The 12,771-nt window shown below is 44.7% G+C and overlaps 1 protein-coding gene and 1 long non-coding RNA gene across 2 annotated transcripts in view; both read left to right on the forward strand.

Annotated features, from left to right (window-relative positions):
- Positions 1-623: 623 nt before the first annotated feature.
- LOC143509836 (uncharacterized) lies at positions 624-9,468 on the forward strand. The gene is made up of 3 exons (XR_013129806.1): positions 624-728; positions 888-976; positions 8,718-9,468. It is a non-coding gene; the product is annotated as an uncharacterized LOC143509836 (long non-coding RNA).
- Positions 9,469-11,287: 1,819 nt separating this feature from the next.
- sema4c (sema domain, immunoglobulin domain (Ig), transmembrane domain (TM) and short cytoplasmic domain, (semaphorin) 4C) overlaps positions 11,288-12,771 on the forward strand; it is a 63,394-nt gene continuing 61,910 nt past the window's right edge. Inside the window, exon 1 of the mRNA XM_076997918.1 lies at positions 11,288-11,888. The gene's annotated coding sequence lies outside the window, so the exon portion shown is untranslated. The remainder of the gene's footprint in view (positions 11,889-12,771) is intronic.

Raw genomic sequence — 12,771 nt, forward strand, 5'->3', positions numbered from 1 at the left:
TTGGGGTCAAATGTTTGCCATTAGGTATCCCAGACACAACAGCGTTCCCGAGGTTCCCAGTGCACATAACGGAGGTCCTGAAATCTGTCCCAGTCTCAGTATAATTCCCGAGATCTGTCCCGCACACAACAGCATTCCTAATATCTGTCCCAGATACCATGGAGTTCCCAAAGGTCTGTCCCAGACACCATGGAGTTCCCAAAGGTCTGTCCCAGACACCATGGAGTTCCCAAAGGTCTGTCCCAGACACCATGGAGTTCCCAAAGAGGAGTTCCCAAAGGCCGGTCCCAGATACCATGGAGTTCCCAAAGGTCTGTCCCAGACACAGTATTCCTGAGACATGTCCTGCTAAATAAAAGGTGCATGTTTGGATCAGCTCTGTGCAAGTGATTCCAGCTGGATTTGACTTGAAAGATTTTGACCTGCTTTGGTGAAATGCCCCCCCCCCCCCCCCCGCCCCCCCGGGCACTTCCTGAACTTCAGCATATTAATAATAATCTCTGTCCAACTTCACATTCTGATCCGTCACCAAACTTCACATCTGTAGCAATATTCCTTTCACAGTTTTGGTAGGCCAGTGGCGTTCCAGCTGGAATAACAATTTGAGTGAAATATCAGGCCTGCGAATCTCCACGTGATTACACCGTTGCCGGGTGCACTTTCATCTTCAAGAGCTCAACGGTAATATCACAGCTTACACATCGCAACGGATCTCCTCTTTGTCTTAGGTATGAATGCACACTAAATTAAACAGCTAGCATCTTTTATTCCTGCCTGTGCTGAGGGCCAGTTACCTTGCTCTTTTTTAACGGTGTGTGTGTGTGTGTGTGTGTGTGTGTGTGTGTGTGTGTGTGTGCGCGTGTGTGTGTGTGTCTTCCACACTGCAGGTGGGGTGTCCTTGGCTCCTGACTTTTGAACGCATGCCGTTGGACTCCACTCTGATATTTACAGACTGGAGTGTGTTGAGTGTGTTGGGGTGAGTGTCATTTTGACATCACAGTTCTGTCACTCACTCATCGCTCTGAAAGCGTGAGCTGTGAACTTACGATAATATAGACGAATAACAGATGAATAGTGTGGGACACATCTCAGACGTGTCTCGTTTCATAATAATATGGAAAATCCGCAAATGAACGCAATAACTGCGGATGCTGACGGAAATTACAGTGAGGCGATATCATGTGCTCCTCGAGCAGCTGTCTTTGTTTCCTGTCTACGACTCATTCTCGTTCTTCAGCTTTAGAACATTCTAGAATGTTCGAGAATTCTAGAACAGGAACGATTCGAATCTTTGAACCTTCTGTTCTAAGGGCTGTGTTGTTCTAAGAGAGTCCTGTGATGTTCAGCAAGCTCGTTATAGTGAGCATACACTCATGGCTGGCCAGCAGGGAAACTGGAAGATGGGGGGTCCCGTGGGGTCACTGTTTCCTGCCATGCTCAGCACTTTGTATTGTGCGGTAGTGCGGCGGGGCCGGGGAAATTGACCCCAGAACCTTAGCGCGCCGACCCAACTGCGCGCAACTTTGCCACGCTTTGCTTCTCAGTGAGCGAAGGCGCAGAAAGCGATAATGTGCTTTTTTAGAGCGCTGGCTACGGTCGTTACCACACACGCGAAGCTTTTGATTTTCTATATTGCAGACGTTTTTTTACGCTTTTCATTCTGACCGAATGAAATTTAAAAAAGAGAAAGATGCCACATACCAAGTGTTTATCTCTGAATGACTGATTATGCCCGCGTGCAATATTGAGTTGCCGCACTATCCGCATTCAATTCTAATTAAGCGTCATTAGACAAAACTCTCTGGCATTGATCAATTTGGTAATTAAACGCCTGAATTCTAAACCTACCCCCCCCCCCACCCCACCCCCCAAAACCAACCACTTCAGCTGCAAGAAAAGTCACACTTTCCCCAGGCTTCTAGACAAGTTACCCAGATGTGTTTACACCTTTATTCAATCGTTCGTTTTCCGCCGCGATAGCGCCTGTGAATTTAAAGCGTTTAACTGTAAAGTCCCGCCGTGCGCCGTAATGAAAGTGCCGCTCTGATGAAACCGTGCAGCGCAACCCTGTAATTTCCCGCTCGGGTCCAGAGAAAAGAGCTGCAACTCATCGCGCGGCTGACGCATTTTAATGCCTTTCTCAGACTGAAATGAGTCCTCTGTGCTTCTGCCGAACCATTTCCTTCGGTAGTCACATATGCGTTCTGCAGAAGTTTGTTACATAACCCGGAATGACAGCTCATACTTCCAATAGATTGGCTGCCGTCTATAGCATGCTGCGTTAAAACCCTGATACGCGGGATGATGTAAACAATACTATGTGAGAAAGTGTTGATAAGCTTTCTGACAGAGTTCGTTGTATGATTAATGGAAAACACCATTTGAAACACCGTTTAAATCACTCGGATGTCTTGGAGTAATCGTTCGTCTGGTGTGGGTAAATCTTGATGTGGGGTGAGCGATGACCCCCCCCCCCGTCCCAAAACAAAACAATAAGAATGTGACCCAGAGGGTAAATCGAACACCTGTTAAACGCAGCCGCCCGGCCTCGTCCTCGTTTATCAAGATGTCTCCACTAGTTAATAACGGGGAGATGTGGGAGCGAAACGGGACCTCAGACCCAGTCCCAAGCGACCTGCACGCACGTGACAGAATTCGTACACTGTGCTACACGTCCAATTTCAACCAAACCGCTTGGGCTCCTATTATGTTGGTGAGTGCACCGCGAGTGGTGCACGTGGGGGAGTCCACATTGGGTTGGGGGGGGGGGGGGGTCAGTCTCACTGAGTCCTGATCTATGATTGGCCCCCTGCAATTTCACTTGAAGCTTTTTACGTCTGTAGCCATAAGTTAAGGAGCTGGTGTAGTAATCAGTACACCTCTAATCCTGAATAAAGCTCTTAACCCTCAATTGCCCAAGGAGAATCACTGATACCTGTAGTTTAGTAGTAGTCTGACTAAGGGTATCTTGAATTCAGGCCCATCTGTACTATTAGGATGAATTCTGTGATCAGATGCAAAGCACTTTGTAAGTCGCTCTGGATAAGAGCGTCTGCTAAATGCCGTAAATGTAGATTTAAGTTAGGCTTGGTCACAATTGTAGGCTATATGACATAAATATAAAGAATATCCATCACCATACAGCCATACAAAACAATAAGTTATGTCACTTGTTCATAAAATGGTTCATCTGTAGTAGACAAGCAGTTCAGATATGATGTAGCTGTGATGTAGTTTGTAACTCTAAAATACTAAAACATGAAAGTAATTCCAAATTTGCAAATTGCATAGTAATGGTTCTTGGGGGAAAATCTTGTTTGGCCAGTAGCTAAATATTACACAGCCTATATTTACTGTGATCTCACACACATTCTGTGGTTTACTGGTGGCAGCTGTGAAGATGCAAATAAATTCAAGCTAAAAGCTAAAAGAACAAACGGATGGTAGAAGAGCTCAATTAAACAGACTTGACTGGACTCTTTCTTCAGAAGACAGGACAGACGTCATGTTCTGATTTTTCTGTCCGTTACAAATGCCAGAGAGGAATTTTTGTAGTCATCTGTAACTGAGTGAATGAAAGTGTATGAGGCAAATGTCAGCGGATTGACTGCACACCTTAAAAACAAAAACAGAAAATAAACAATTATATTCATTTTTATTAATCATCATCATCATCACCACAGTGATAACTTATTATTATTGGTATAATTAATATTATAATATTATTATTTTGTCTTTGCAGTAAAAGCCTGTACAATCACACATGAACTCCTGTGAGCGTAACTGAAGATGTGGTCTGCATTAGCAACAAACAATGCACAGCCATTTCATTTTCCTACATCAATTATTTTGTGTATGTTTTGGTTCAGTACACATGGATCCGAGTGGATATGCAATATATCACTGGAAAGAAAAGAAGACTGTGATTTAGGGCCACATTTAGCATAATTAACAGGACTGGGTAGTTGATGAAAATGCAGTTAACTAGTTTGATCAGCGATTGGACTGCTGCAGACAGCTTACCAAACTGCAGGCTCTGTTACTGCTTTTGTACAAATGTCTAACCTCATAACAGGATTTCTTACTACCCTACAGTTCCCAAACATGCTAAACATGCTTAACTACGAATATAAAGCAGCCAATTAGCACGATCATATTTGCATAATGCTAATTGGTGAACATTTGCTCACACTCATTGCAAGCTACATTAGCATTTTTGACTACATCTCTGTAACAGCCCAGGCTGAAAGGGGCCTCGTATTCCCCTGAATCCTGAGCTTGATCTGAGATGTTGAATGGCTATGATGCTTCTGATCAGACATGGGGTTCGGGACTGTGGATGCCAGGGGGAAACAGATGACCTTTACGTTGTTCTGACACATAAAGCATCAGTGCAAACCACCATTCATTCCTTCATTTATTAATCCATTCCTAAATGTGTTCTTCATCACATCAAAACTCATTTGTTCATTCACAGCAAACACCTGCATTGTCGGAGTTGCTGTGAGCATGTCAGATTTGACCTCGCAAGCCAGCCCTCCTGCCCAAATTGTGCTGGGTTTGGTGTTTCGTTATTTTGACTTGAGAGCAGACGAGTAAATTGGGGCAATCAAAGACAAAATGGCCTAACCTCGTCCTTTCTGCTGAACGTTTCCTCTCCTTGTCTTCTCATGTTTGACTGTCAGCTGGTGAAGGTGTGCAGGGGTTATTTCACCTTCCTGTGTGTCTGCACAGATTTCCTCTGTGTTCAGTAGAAATGGCACTTTTCCAAAGCTTCAATAATCTGTTTGGAGCATTAAAGTGCCATGACTGAGGTTTGCCTATGAATGCTCCGAGTTTGAGCTGTTTTTCATGTGAGCCAAAAGATTAGATCTCATCCTACGTGTGTCGGTGTAGCACAGAGCGAATATTAATCTGCCAGAACATCTTAGGCAAATCCTCTCATGTCTGAACCCATTCAAGCGTTCTATGAATTCATCAAGTCTTTGCCAACAGGTTAGCCATCAAGTGGAACAAATTCACACAGCTGTCCAGAATCGTCATAATATGTTGTGAAACTGCAGCTCCCAGAGTTTCACAGAGCGGTGATGGCTCCTTCTGACCCTGCCTGCAACTCACCACAATCTGTGGGTTTGCTCGGAAGCTCCCAGGGTGTGTTGTAAGACGCATAATGAAACCTCCCCCGGAACGTCCCGGGAACATTCCGGAAACATTCAGTGCCTAGTCAGGTTTGAGCCAAACACGATGCCAAATCCCCCTCGTTTACTTCCTGATGAGGTCTCGGCTCCATCATCCCCTTCTGCTCCTTTCATGTGCTCCATCTTCAAAGCACGATGACGCAGGTGGACGATATCAGGCAGAGACGGACCGTGCTGCCCTGGCCTCGTAAGGACAGTAGAAATTAGCTAAGCTGTGTCCTCACACACGCCATGTTCTCACACACACTTTTCCCTCTTGCCCTGGGTTTTTGTTTTCCTGTTTCTATTGTTCTGCATCGTTTTACTTTATTTTGTTATTTTTATGTTTAAGTCTTGCCTTCCTGTTGTTGTCCTCCCCTGTAGTTGTATGGGATTAGTTTGTAGTCCTTATGTCTGCTTATATGGGATTAGTTTGTAGTCCTTCTCTCTAGTTGTATGGGATTCGTTTGTAGTCCTTATGTCTGCTTGTATGGGATTATTTTGTAGTCCTTATGTCTGCTTGTATGGGATTAGTTTGTAGTCCTTATGTCTGCTTGTATGGGATTAGTTTGTAGTCCTTATGTCTGCTTGTATGAGATTAGTTTGTAGTCCTTATGTCTGCTTGTATGGGATTAGTTTGTAGTCCTTCTCTCTAGTTGTATGGGATTCGTTTGTAGTCCTTATGTCTGCTTGTATGGGATTATTTTGTAGTCCTTATGTCTGCTTGTATGGGGTTAGTTTGTAGTCCTCCCCTCTAGTCTCATGTTCAGATGAACAGTCAAAGATGGGAGACGTGCTGTCATGGGTGCTTGTGTTAGGAAGTAAGACGTTCTCACGGAAACCCAAAAGCCAACAGGGGTGTAGCGGAATCCAATATAGTACAAGTTGTACTGTATATGATATGGGTTATATATGGTATGAGTTATATAGGGTATGGGTTATATAGGGTATTGGTTATTTATGGTATGGGTTATATATGGTACAAGTTATATATGTTACGGGTTATATGTGATATGGGTTATATATGGTATGGGTTATATATGATATGGGTTATATATGGTATGACATATATGATATGGGATATATAGGGTATGGGTTATATATAGTATGGGTTATATATGATATGGGTTATATAGGGTATTGTCACGTTGTGGGGGGCCCCCCTGCCGGTCGCCCCCGGTTACAGCAGCAGCTGTCCTGTTTTGGTCACGTGATGTTCGTCCCTCAGGTGGGCGGGACCCGTGATCCGTCTCACCTGAGGGTCGTTTGTTCGTCTATATATGTCTTGTCTTTGTACCAGTTGACTGCTGGTTATTATTTCCTTAATCTGGATCTATGTCACGGGTATTTGATTTGCGCACTTTCTATTAAACCATCCTCTTTCCCTGAGACTTGGCGTGATCGCTTCCTTTTTAGTTGCTCACCCTGCCCGTCACAGGTATGAGTTATATAGGGTATTGGTTATACAGTAGAACCCCAGAACTTGACCGCATCATTACTTGCCATATTTGGAGTTTGATGGAAAATTTCGAGAAACTTTTGTCTTGGACTTCGGAAACTGACCCAACTCACGTAATTTTTGTAAACAAAATACAGTTCGTGCTTTAAACCATTTTGAGGCTGAAAAACATGGATCCAAGAAAGACATAGCAGAACAACAGAAGAGGAAAATGGTAAGAACAACAAAAGTTGAAAAAGGCGATCATAGACAAGTATGAAAATGGTGTGGGTTATATATCATGTTTTTTGTGATTTTTAATTTTGTTTAATAACTAATTGTTTTGTGAAAGAGATCATGTATCCAAGAGCTGGTGCTGTAGAAAGGTTTCTGTGTCACTAAGAGAAAAAACAGACCCAGCTGAGCTTGTTTGACTGGGAAGAGAAGAGGCTACCAATCGCCTGTTGGCCCTGTAATTCAGCCTGTAGTTGGCAGTGTAGATGTAGACCTGCCTTTCGGGTGATTGTTTCAAATTGCGTCTACACTTGACAGGTGTTGAGATATTTGCATGTCGTGTTAGGCATCTCTCCATTTTGTAGACAACAGTGTGGACTGGATTGTTAGATCTGTTATCTGCTAGCTGAATTTATCTCAGTTTATTAAAGAACACTTATGTTAACACATCAGCATCCTAAAATTGTAAGTACAGTAAAAACAAAGGAGGACTGTTACCATGTTCATAGCTACGAGGTCTGTGAGATCTGGACATTAGTAATTGAGTTAAGAGTTTAAAAAAAATAACATGAAGCTACACACAACTAGGTAAAAATATTAAGACAACCATGTGCAGTGTGTGTGTGTTCCTGAGTGTGGGGTTGTGTGAGGCGATCCGTGACCGGGGGCCCTGCATCAGCAGCACTTCACTCGGTGTGGGGGTGTGTGAGGGTGTGTGTGAGGGGGTGTGTGAGCAGGACCCCTACATCAGCACTTCCACTGAGAGCAGCTGACATTTCCCCACAATAGTGGCAGTGCTGCAGGTCACTCCTGGGTGAGCTGGCAGGCGGGACCTCTCAGTAGGACAGATCCATGATTACGCCATTATCTGTAGAAAACGCTCACAGTCACCTGTGACAGCGTCTGGAGTAAAGACTACTGTATGAGACAGGTTAAATGTGCCTACTCTGACCAAGAAGACTGGCTGGTTCTTTTATATTAATGTTAGCTAATGTTTCATACAGTGGAACTAACGAAACATCGTATGCAAGCAGTGGTATCAATAACAGTAGACCTACTGAGATCGGGAAAAGTAGATTGATGTCAGTGTTTACTGACGATGACACTGACCAAGAAGAAAGCACGCCACTGTTCATAAGACTCGCTTCAGTTACCCCACCCTTCCCCCAGTGTGTAGACATCTCATTCATCTTTATTCTGTGGATACACCAGTTCATAACCATGTAATAGACAACAGAGATGGTTCACAGCTGCGTCTGCTAATGCTAATAAGGACGGGGAGCGCAGACGGCGATCAGCGATTGGACCGTGACACATTTCTCGCCTGGTTAGGACTGTCTCACCGATGCTGGGTTGTGGTTTCACTTCCTCCACAATGCAAAGCAAGGAGGAGGCGTTAAAACATGCGGGAGTGTCCTGCCCCAGCACACGTGGGCACCATTAACTTACTCATTTAGTTTCAGTGACCTGAAATCTTTAAGGCAACCACGTTACTCTCTTTTATAAGTGAAAACAAATCTTTTTTTCTCTATACAGTGTTGTGCCTCAACACAGCTTAGATGCACTGTACTATAAATCAGGCTCTTCTCTGCATATTCATGACAGGAAACCCGGGTCATTATTTACCTGCATTCATGCCCACCGCACCACTTTCCTGTGGAGCCTCCGACTGAAACTGGAACGCTGCTGCCCGACTATTACACCTGTGGCTGTTGCCTAGGGGGATATGACCTTTGACCCCCACCATAATGAGTTTACACCCTGTCTTTTTTTTTTTTTTGGGTCCTGGCCTACTTTCTACATTTGTCGTGTGCTACATTCAGTTATGCTGTCATTCCACATGCCTAATACACCCTTTCCTGCAGCAGGACGCGCCGCTGTGTGATGGGGAACCTTCAAAGATCCTGCGTGCGTGACAGCTGCTCCATCAACACTCTGGTGGGAGATCTTTGGGAGGACTAACTACAACTTAATGGTACGAGGTTGGCAAGGTGATGTGTCAAGGAGTCAATGGGAGTCAAGAAGAGAGTCAAGGAGCTTCAACAACCTGGAAAAGTTGTGCTCATTCCTCCTTGACATCAGCATGATGCTTATTTCTTCTTCTTCTTTTTTTGACTGGTTTACAAGACATAGCAATGACCACAGAAAATCACAGTATTAGCTGTAAAAATACATACTGTGATTCTGTACAAAGAAAAATGGAACCTGATCTCCTCTTCATATGGAAATGAAGATAAGTGAAGATGTTTTGCCAATGTGATAGTGATGGAACATTTTTCTGGTCATCATTCATCCAGTGTACACACAACGAAACCAGGCACTTTACCACATTTGCGCCATGATGCAGTCAGAAAGCATCTCAAAGCTTCAAACAAAAACTCCCATAAGCAGTGAAACCTAGTGGTAAACAAACCCAGCGTAAAAACCAGGAAGCAGGTTGTTAAAGCTCTGCGTGCATGTTCTGGCCCCAGAATGGCGCTGCTCTTCCGTGTCTTATCTTATTATGAGCCCATCTTCTCAGAGCGGCGAGTCCTGTGGATAGAGCTGAGATCTGCAACTGGTCCGGTCCACTTTAGAGACATCCCCGTGTAATCCCCCCCATCAATGCCTGTCTGGAAACTGCACCTTCACCAGGACACAAAAAAGTCCTGCTAAGATCAATAAATCCTCTCAGAATGCTGCCAGCCACAATGACAACCATCGCTGTGTCATGAGCCGTGGTTCCTGCCATGCCTGTGTGTTGCTCTTGGTAACAACACTAAATAAAATAGTATTAAAGCAGCAGTATTGAATCATGATCGGTTGTGTTTTTTTATACTAATTTTAAGACTTTTTAATATTTTCTGAGTAAAAATGAATGTATGGTGGGGGTCTGTTATGAAGGCCCATAGTCAACATCTCTGAGTTTATGATCACTGTGTTTTGAGTTGTGGTCTTTACTTATTATGATCTTTGAAGTTTGCATTTGACAGAATGTACAAACGCTCACAGAGATGTTGTTGTCATGGCAGCGAAGTATGGGAGTCGCCCCCCCCGCCGCCAGTAATACGTCTCGTGGTCTGAGATGCAAACCCTGCTCCGTTTTATTATGTCAAATGAACTTAATATGGAATCTGCCATGTGTCAGGCAGGTTGTAGTTAATAATTTTGTGCCTCCCAGTAAACGTGTCTTTTTGTTTTTAGTGGTGTGGTGTTTGAAATGTGGGCTCATGTCACCGTTGGGGTATTTTTGATATATATTGCAGATTCTTTTCCCTTCTTCACGCTCTTTCTGCGGGATGTCCCCCGGGTCTCAGCTCCACTACGATTACTTATTCATTTTGCACTGCGGAGTGAATCCTCCTCCGACTGGGGCCGTCTAGCTGTGGCCCGCGTGTGGCCCGGGGGGCTCGGTGCTGAGCGGCCTCTGGGGCAGGGGGATTCAACAGCTCGGGCTGCGTGAGCCACTCGGCTGTAATGTAACACCTTCTCATGGGCGCATGTGAGCCTCGTGTGCACAGACCATAACCACGTAGGAGGTGCTGAATGAGCTCAGGATAAATGTTGCGTCCGTCGATGCATCTTACAAGCCGACGTGCTCACGTGCGTCGAGATCTCTCAGCAAACACACACGTGTGCTCCATCCCCAGGAACAGTTTGTCATGCTGGTGGTTCAACATCTTAGCAAAGCCTGCGCCAAATTATTTAAGCTACACGCTATGCGCTAGCCATACTTTATTTTACACAGGCGGGATTCATAAGCAAGTGCATTATGCATTTGTCGAGTTGCAGCTGCGCAGAAAGCCCCCCCCCCCCAGATAACAGTGTGCACGTGAACTCAGTCTGGCTATGCGGTTTACATGAAACTGCATTACATCCAGGAGCAGGACGTTTCCTGAAGCCCAAAACTGGAGTCTGTAACAGGCTCTTCGTTCAGCTGGTTCTCATTGGCTGAGCAGAACAGTATTTTAATCTTGATTAATGTAAAATAATCCCCACAGATGAGGTTTCGTGTCTGGGTGTCTCGAAAAAAGGCCCTAGTCATTATGAGCATCAGATTCGCCGTCTCAGCTCGATCAGCTTCCACAGCCGTGTTTATGCCACAGCCTTACAGGACCAGGGCAGTTTCAGACGTGTCCCGTGTGTTTACAGCGCCTGGTTCTTACACGCTCGGGTCCAATAACGCACGAGTCCACACGGATTACAGAACACATGTATAAGGGCTGCGCTCAAACCTAATCTCTTAATCATAACTTCTCCAGTTTGCGTGTGTTAACCATTTTGCGAAGTTTGTTCTCTTGCAGTTGCCACATGTTTAAATAACATTATATTAATCATAATAAAATAATGAAAAATATTTGACCCGCTATGTAAAAGATTACTGCATTGTTATTACTAATTTTTTTACTTCGCTGTAATAGATGTTTAACCGATAAAAACATAGGTCTGGTGGTCCAGTCACGGTCCCGTCCCTTGTTCAGGACGGGTGAGGGGCGGAGACCTGTTTCTGTGCCTTTGTACCGGTCGTCTTCACGTCCACCGACACCGTCACCCGAGCACTGCGGTGAGCGCACCGAAGCTCCGTTTAATCGGTGGTGTCGTTACGAGACGGTGGGCACCGTGTGGGTCCAGCAGCTCCTCACTGCTACGGTACCAGCAACGGCTCGCGCTACAGCGACGGAGAACCTCAGGCGCGAGCTCTGGATTCGGACCTGGACGTGTTTCCTCCCTCTCCGTTACTACAAAGACTGGGGGGGGCGAGCGGAGAGAGAGTTCCGCCGTGTAAACCGACACCGCCGTATTTCTCGCTTTCTCGCTGTTTTGGAGGAGAGACCATGCGAAGAAACGCAGACGACTGAATGTCTTCCGCCAAAGATAACGGGGGATCAGTAAATAAATTGCTCTAAAATACTAGCACACGTGGTACAGTAGTAATTACCAGAAAGTATATTTTTCCATCGGTCTGGTTCCGACGCTTTGCTAGAGGTCCAGTCGCTGACTCGGTATAACAGTCAACGCTGCAGCTCGGAGCACCGCGCATCGCAAAGCGCTCGCCAAGGGTAAGTTTGTTACATCAGCTATAAACACGATCGCTTTACAGAAACGTTACTTTTAAATGACAAAAGTAATATCGTCTCGCATGATAAATGTTTCTGATTTGTGCCTTTTATTCTCAAACGAGGATCTGCGGGGGGAGGACGGGATATTTGATACCATCATTAACTCTGTCGGCAAGCTTCCAACTGTTGCCTCTCTTTTCTGTTAAGTTTAAAATGCAAATCGTTCCGTGTCCAGTTTTGATTGTAGAGGAAGGTTCCTCACTTCTTTGATTATCAAAAAGCGCAGTGCGGTTTAAAGTGTTGGACGCGAATCAAATCTCTGCACGGCGTGCAAAAAAAAAACGCGTACAAAAAATAAATGCACGCGCACACATGCAGCGCTGTTGCAGGCTGGTGGTGCCGTGTCAAACGTGGAAAATACACTCGTGCGTTTCTTTTTCTTTCTTTTTTCTGCCTTTCTTTTCTTTCTTCTTTCTTTCAGCGGCAGTGTCCGTTTTTAAATCACTTGGAGATGTGATGTTCGTACCAAATTCTCGGTACATACGCGACCCAGCAGAGCTACTGGTCCATATTAAAGGGGTTCGTGTTAATAATTGTGACACGTGTTTCTGCGATTGATGGTCTTTTGTTGTGCACCAGACGTGAGGGCTCTTGCGCTTTTTCCTAAGCTCTGACAAAATAAAAAGTCATTTGTCATATAATTTCAAGGTTCATCGCACTACCGATCGCGGATCAGCCATTTACTCAATGGGTTATATGATTTTATATAGCCTACAACTTCAAATGAGCCAAATCGTGTATTGCTTTATGTTTTTTGACATTCATGAAGTGAAGAGCAACTACAGTTGGTTTGTTGCGATAATTACTGAGCAGACGGAGGCGA

The sequence above is a fragment of the Brachyhypopomus gauderio genome, chromosome 3, assembly GCF_052324685.1.
Source record: "Brachyhypopomus gauderio isolate BG-103 chromosome 3, BGAUD_0.2, whole genome shotgun sequence".
In the NCBI taxonomy this organism is placed as follows: Eukaryota; Metazoa; Chordata; class Actinopteri; order Gymnotiformes; family Hypopomidae; genus Brachyhypopomus; species Brachyhypopomus gauderio.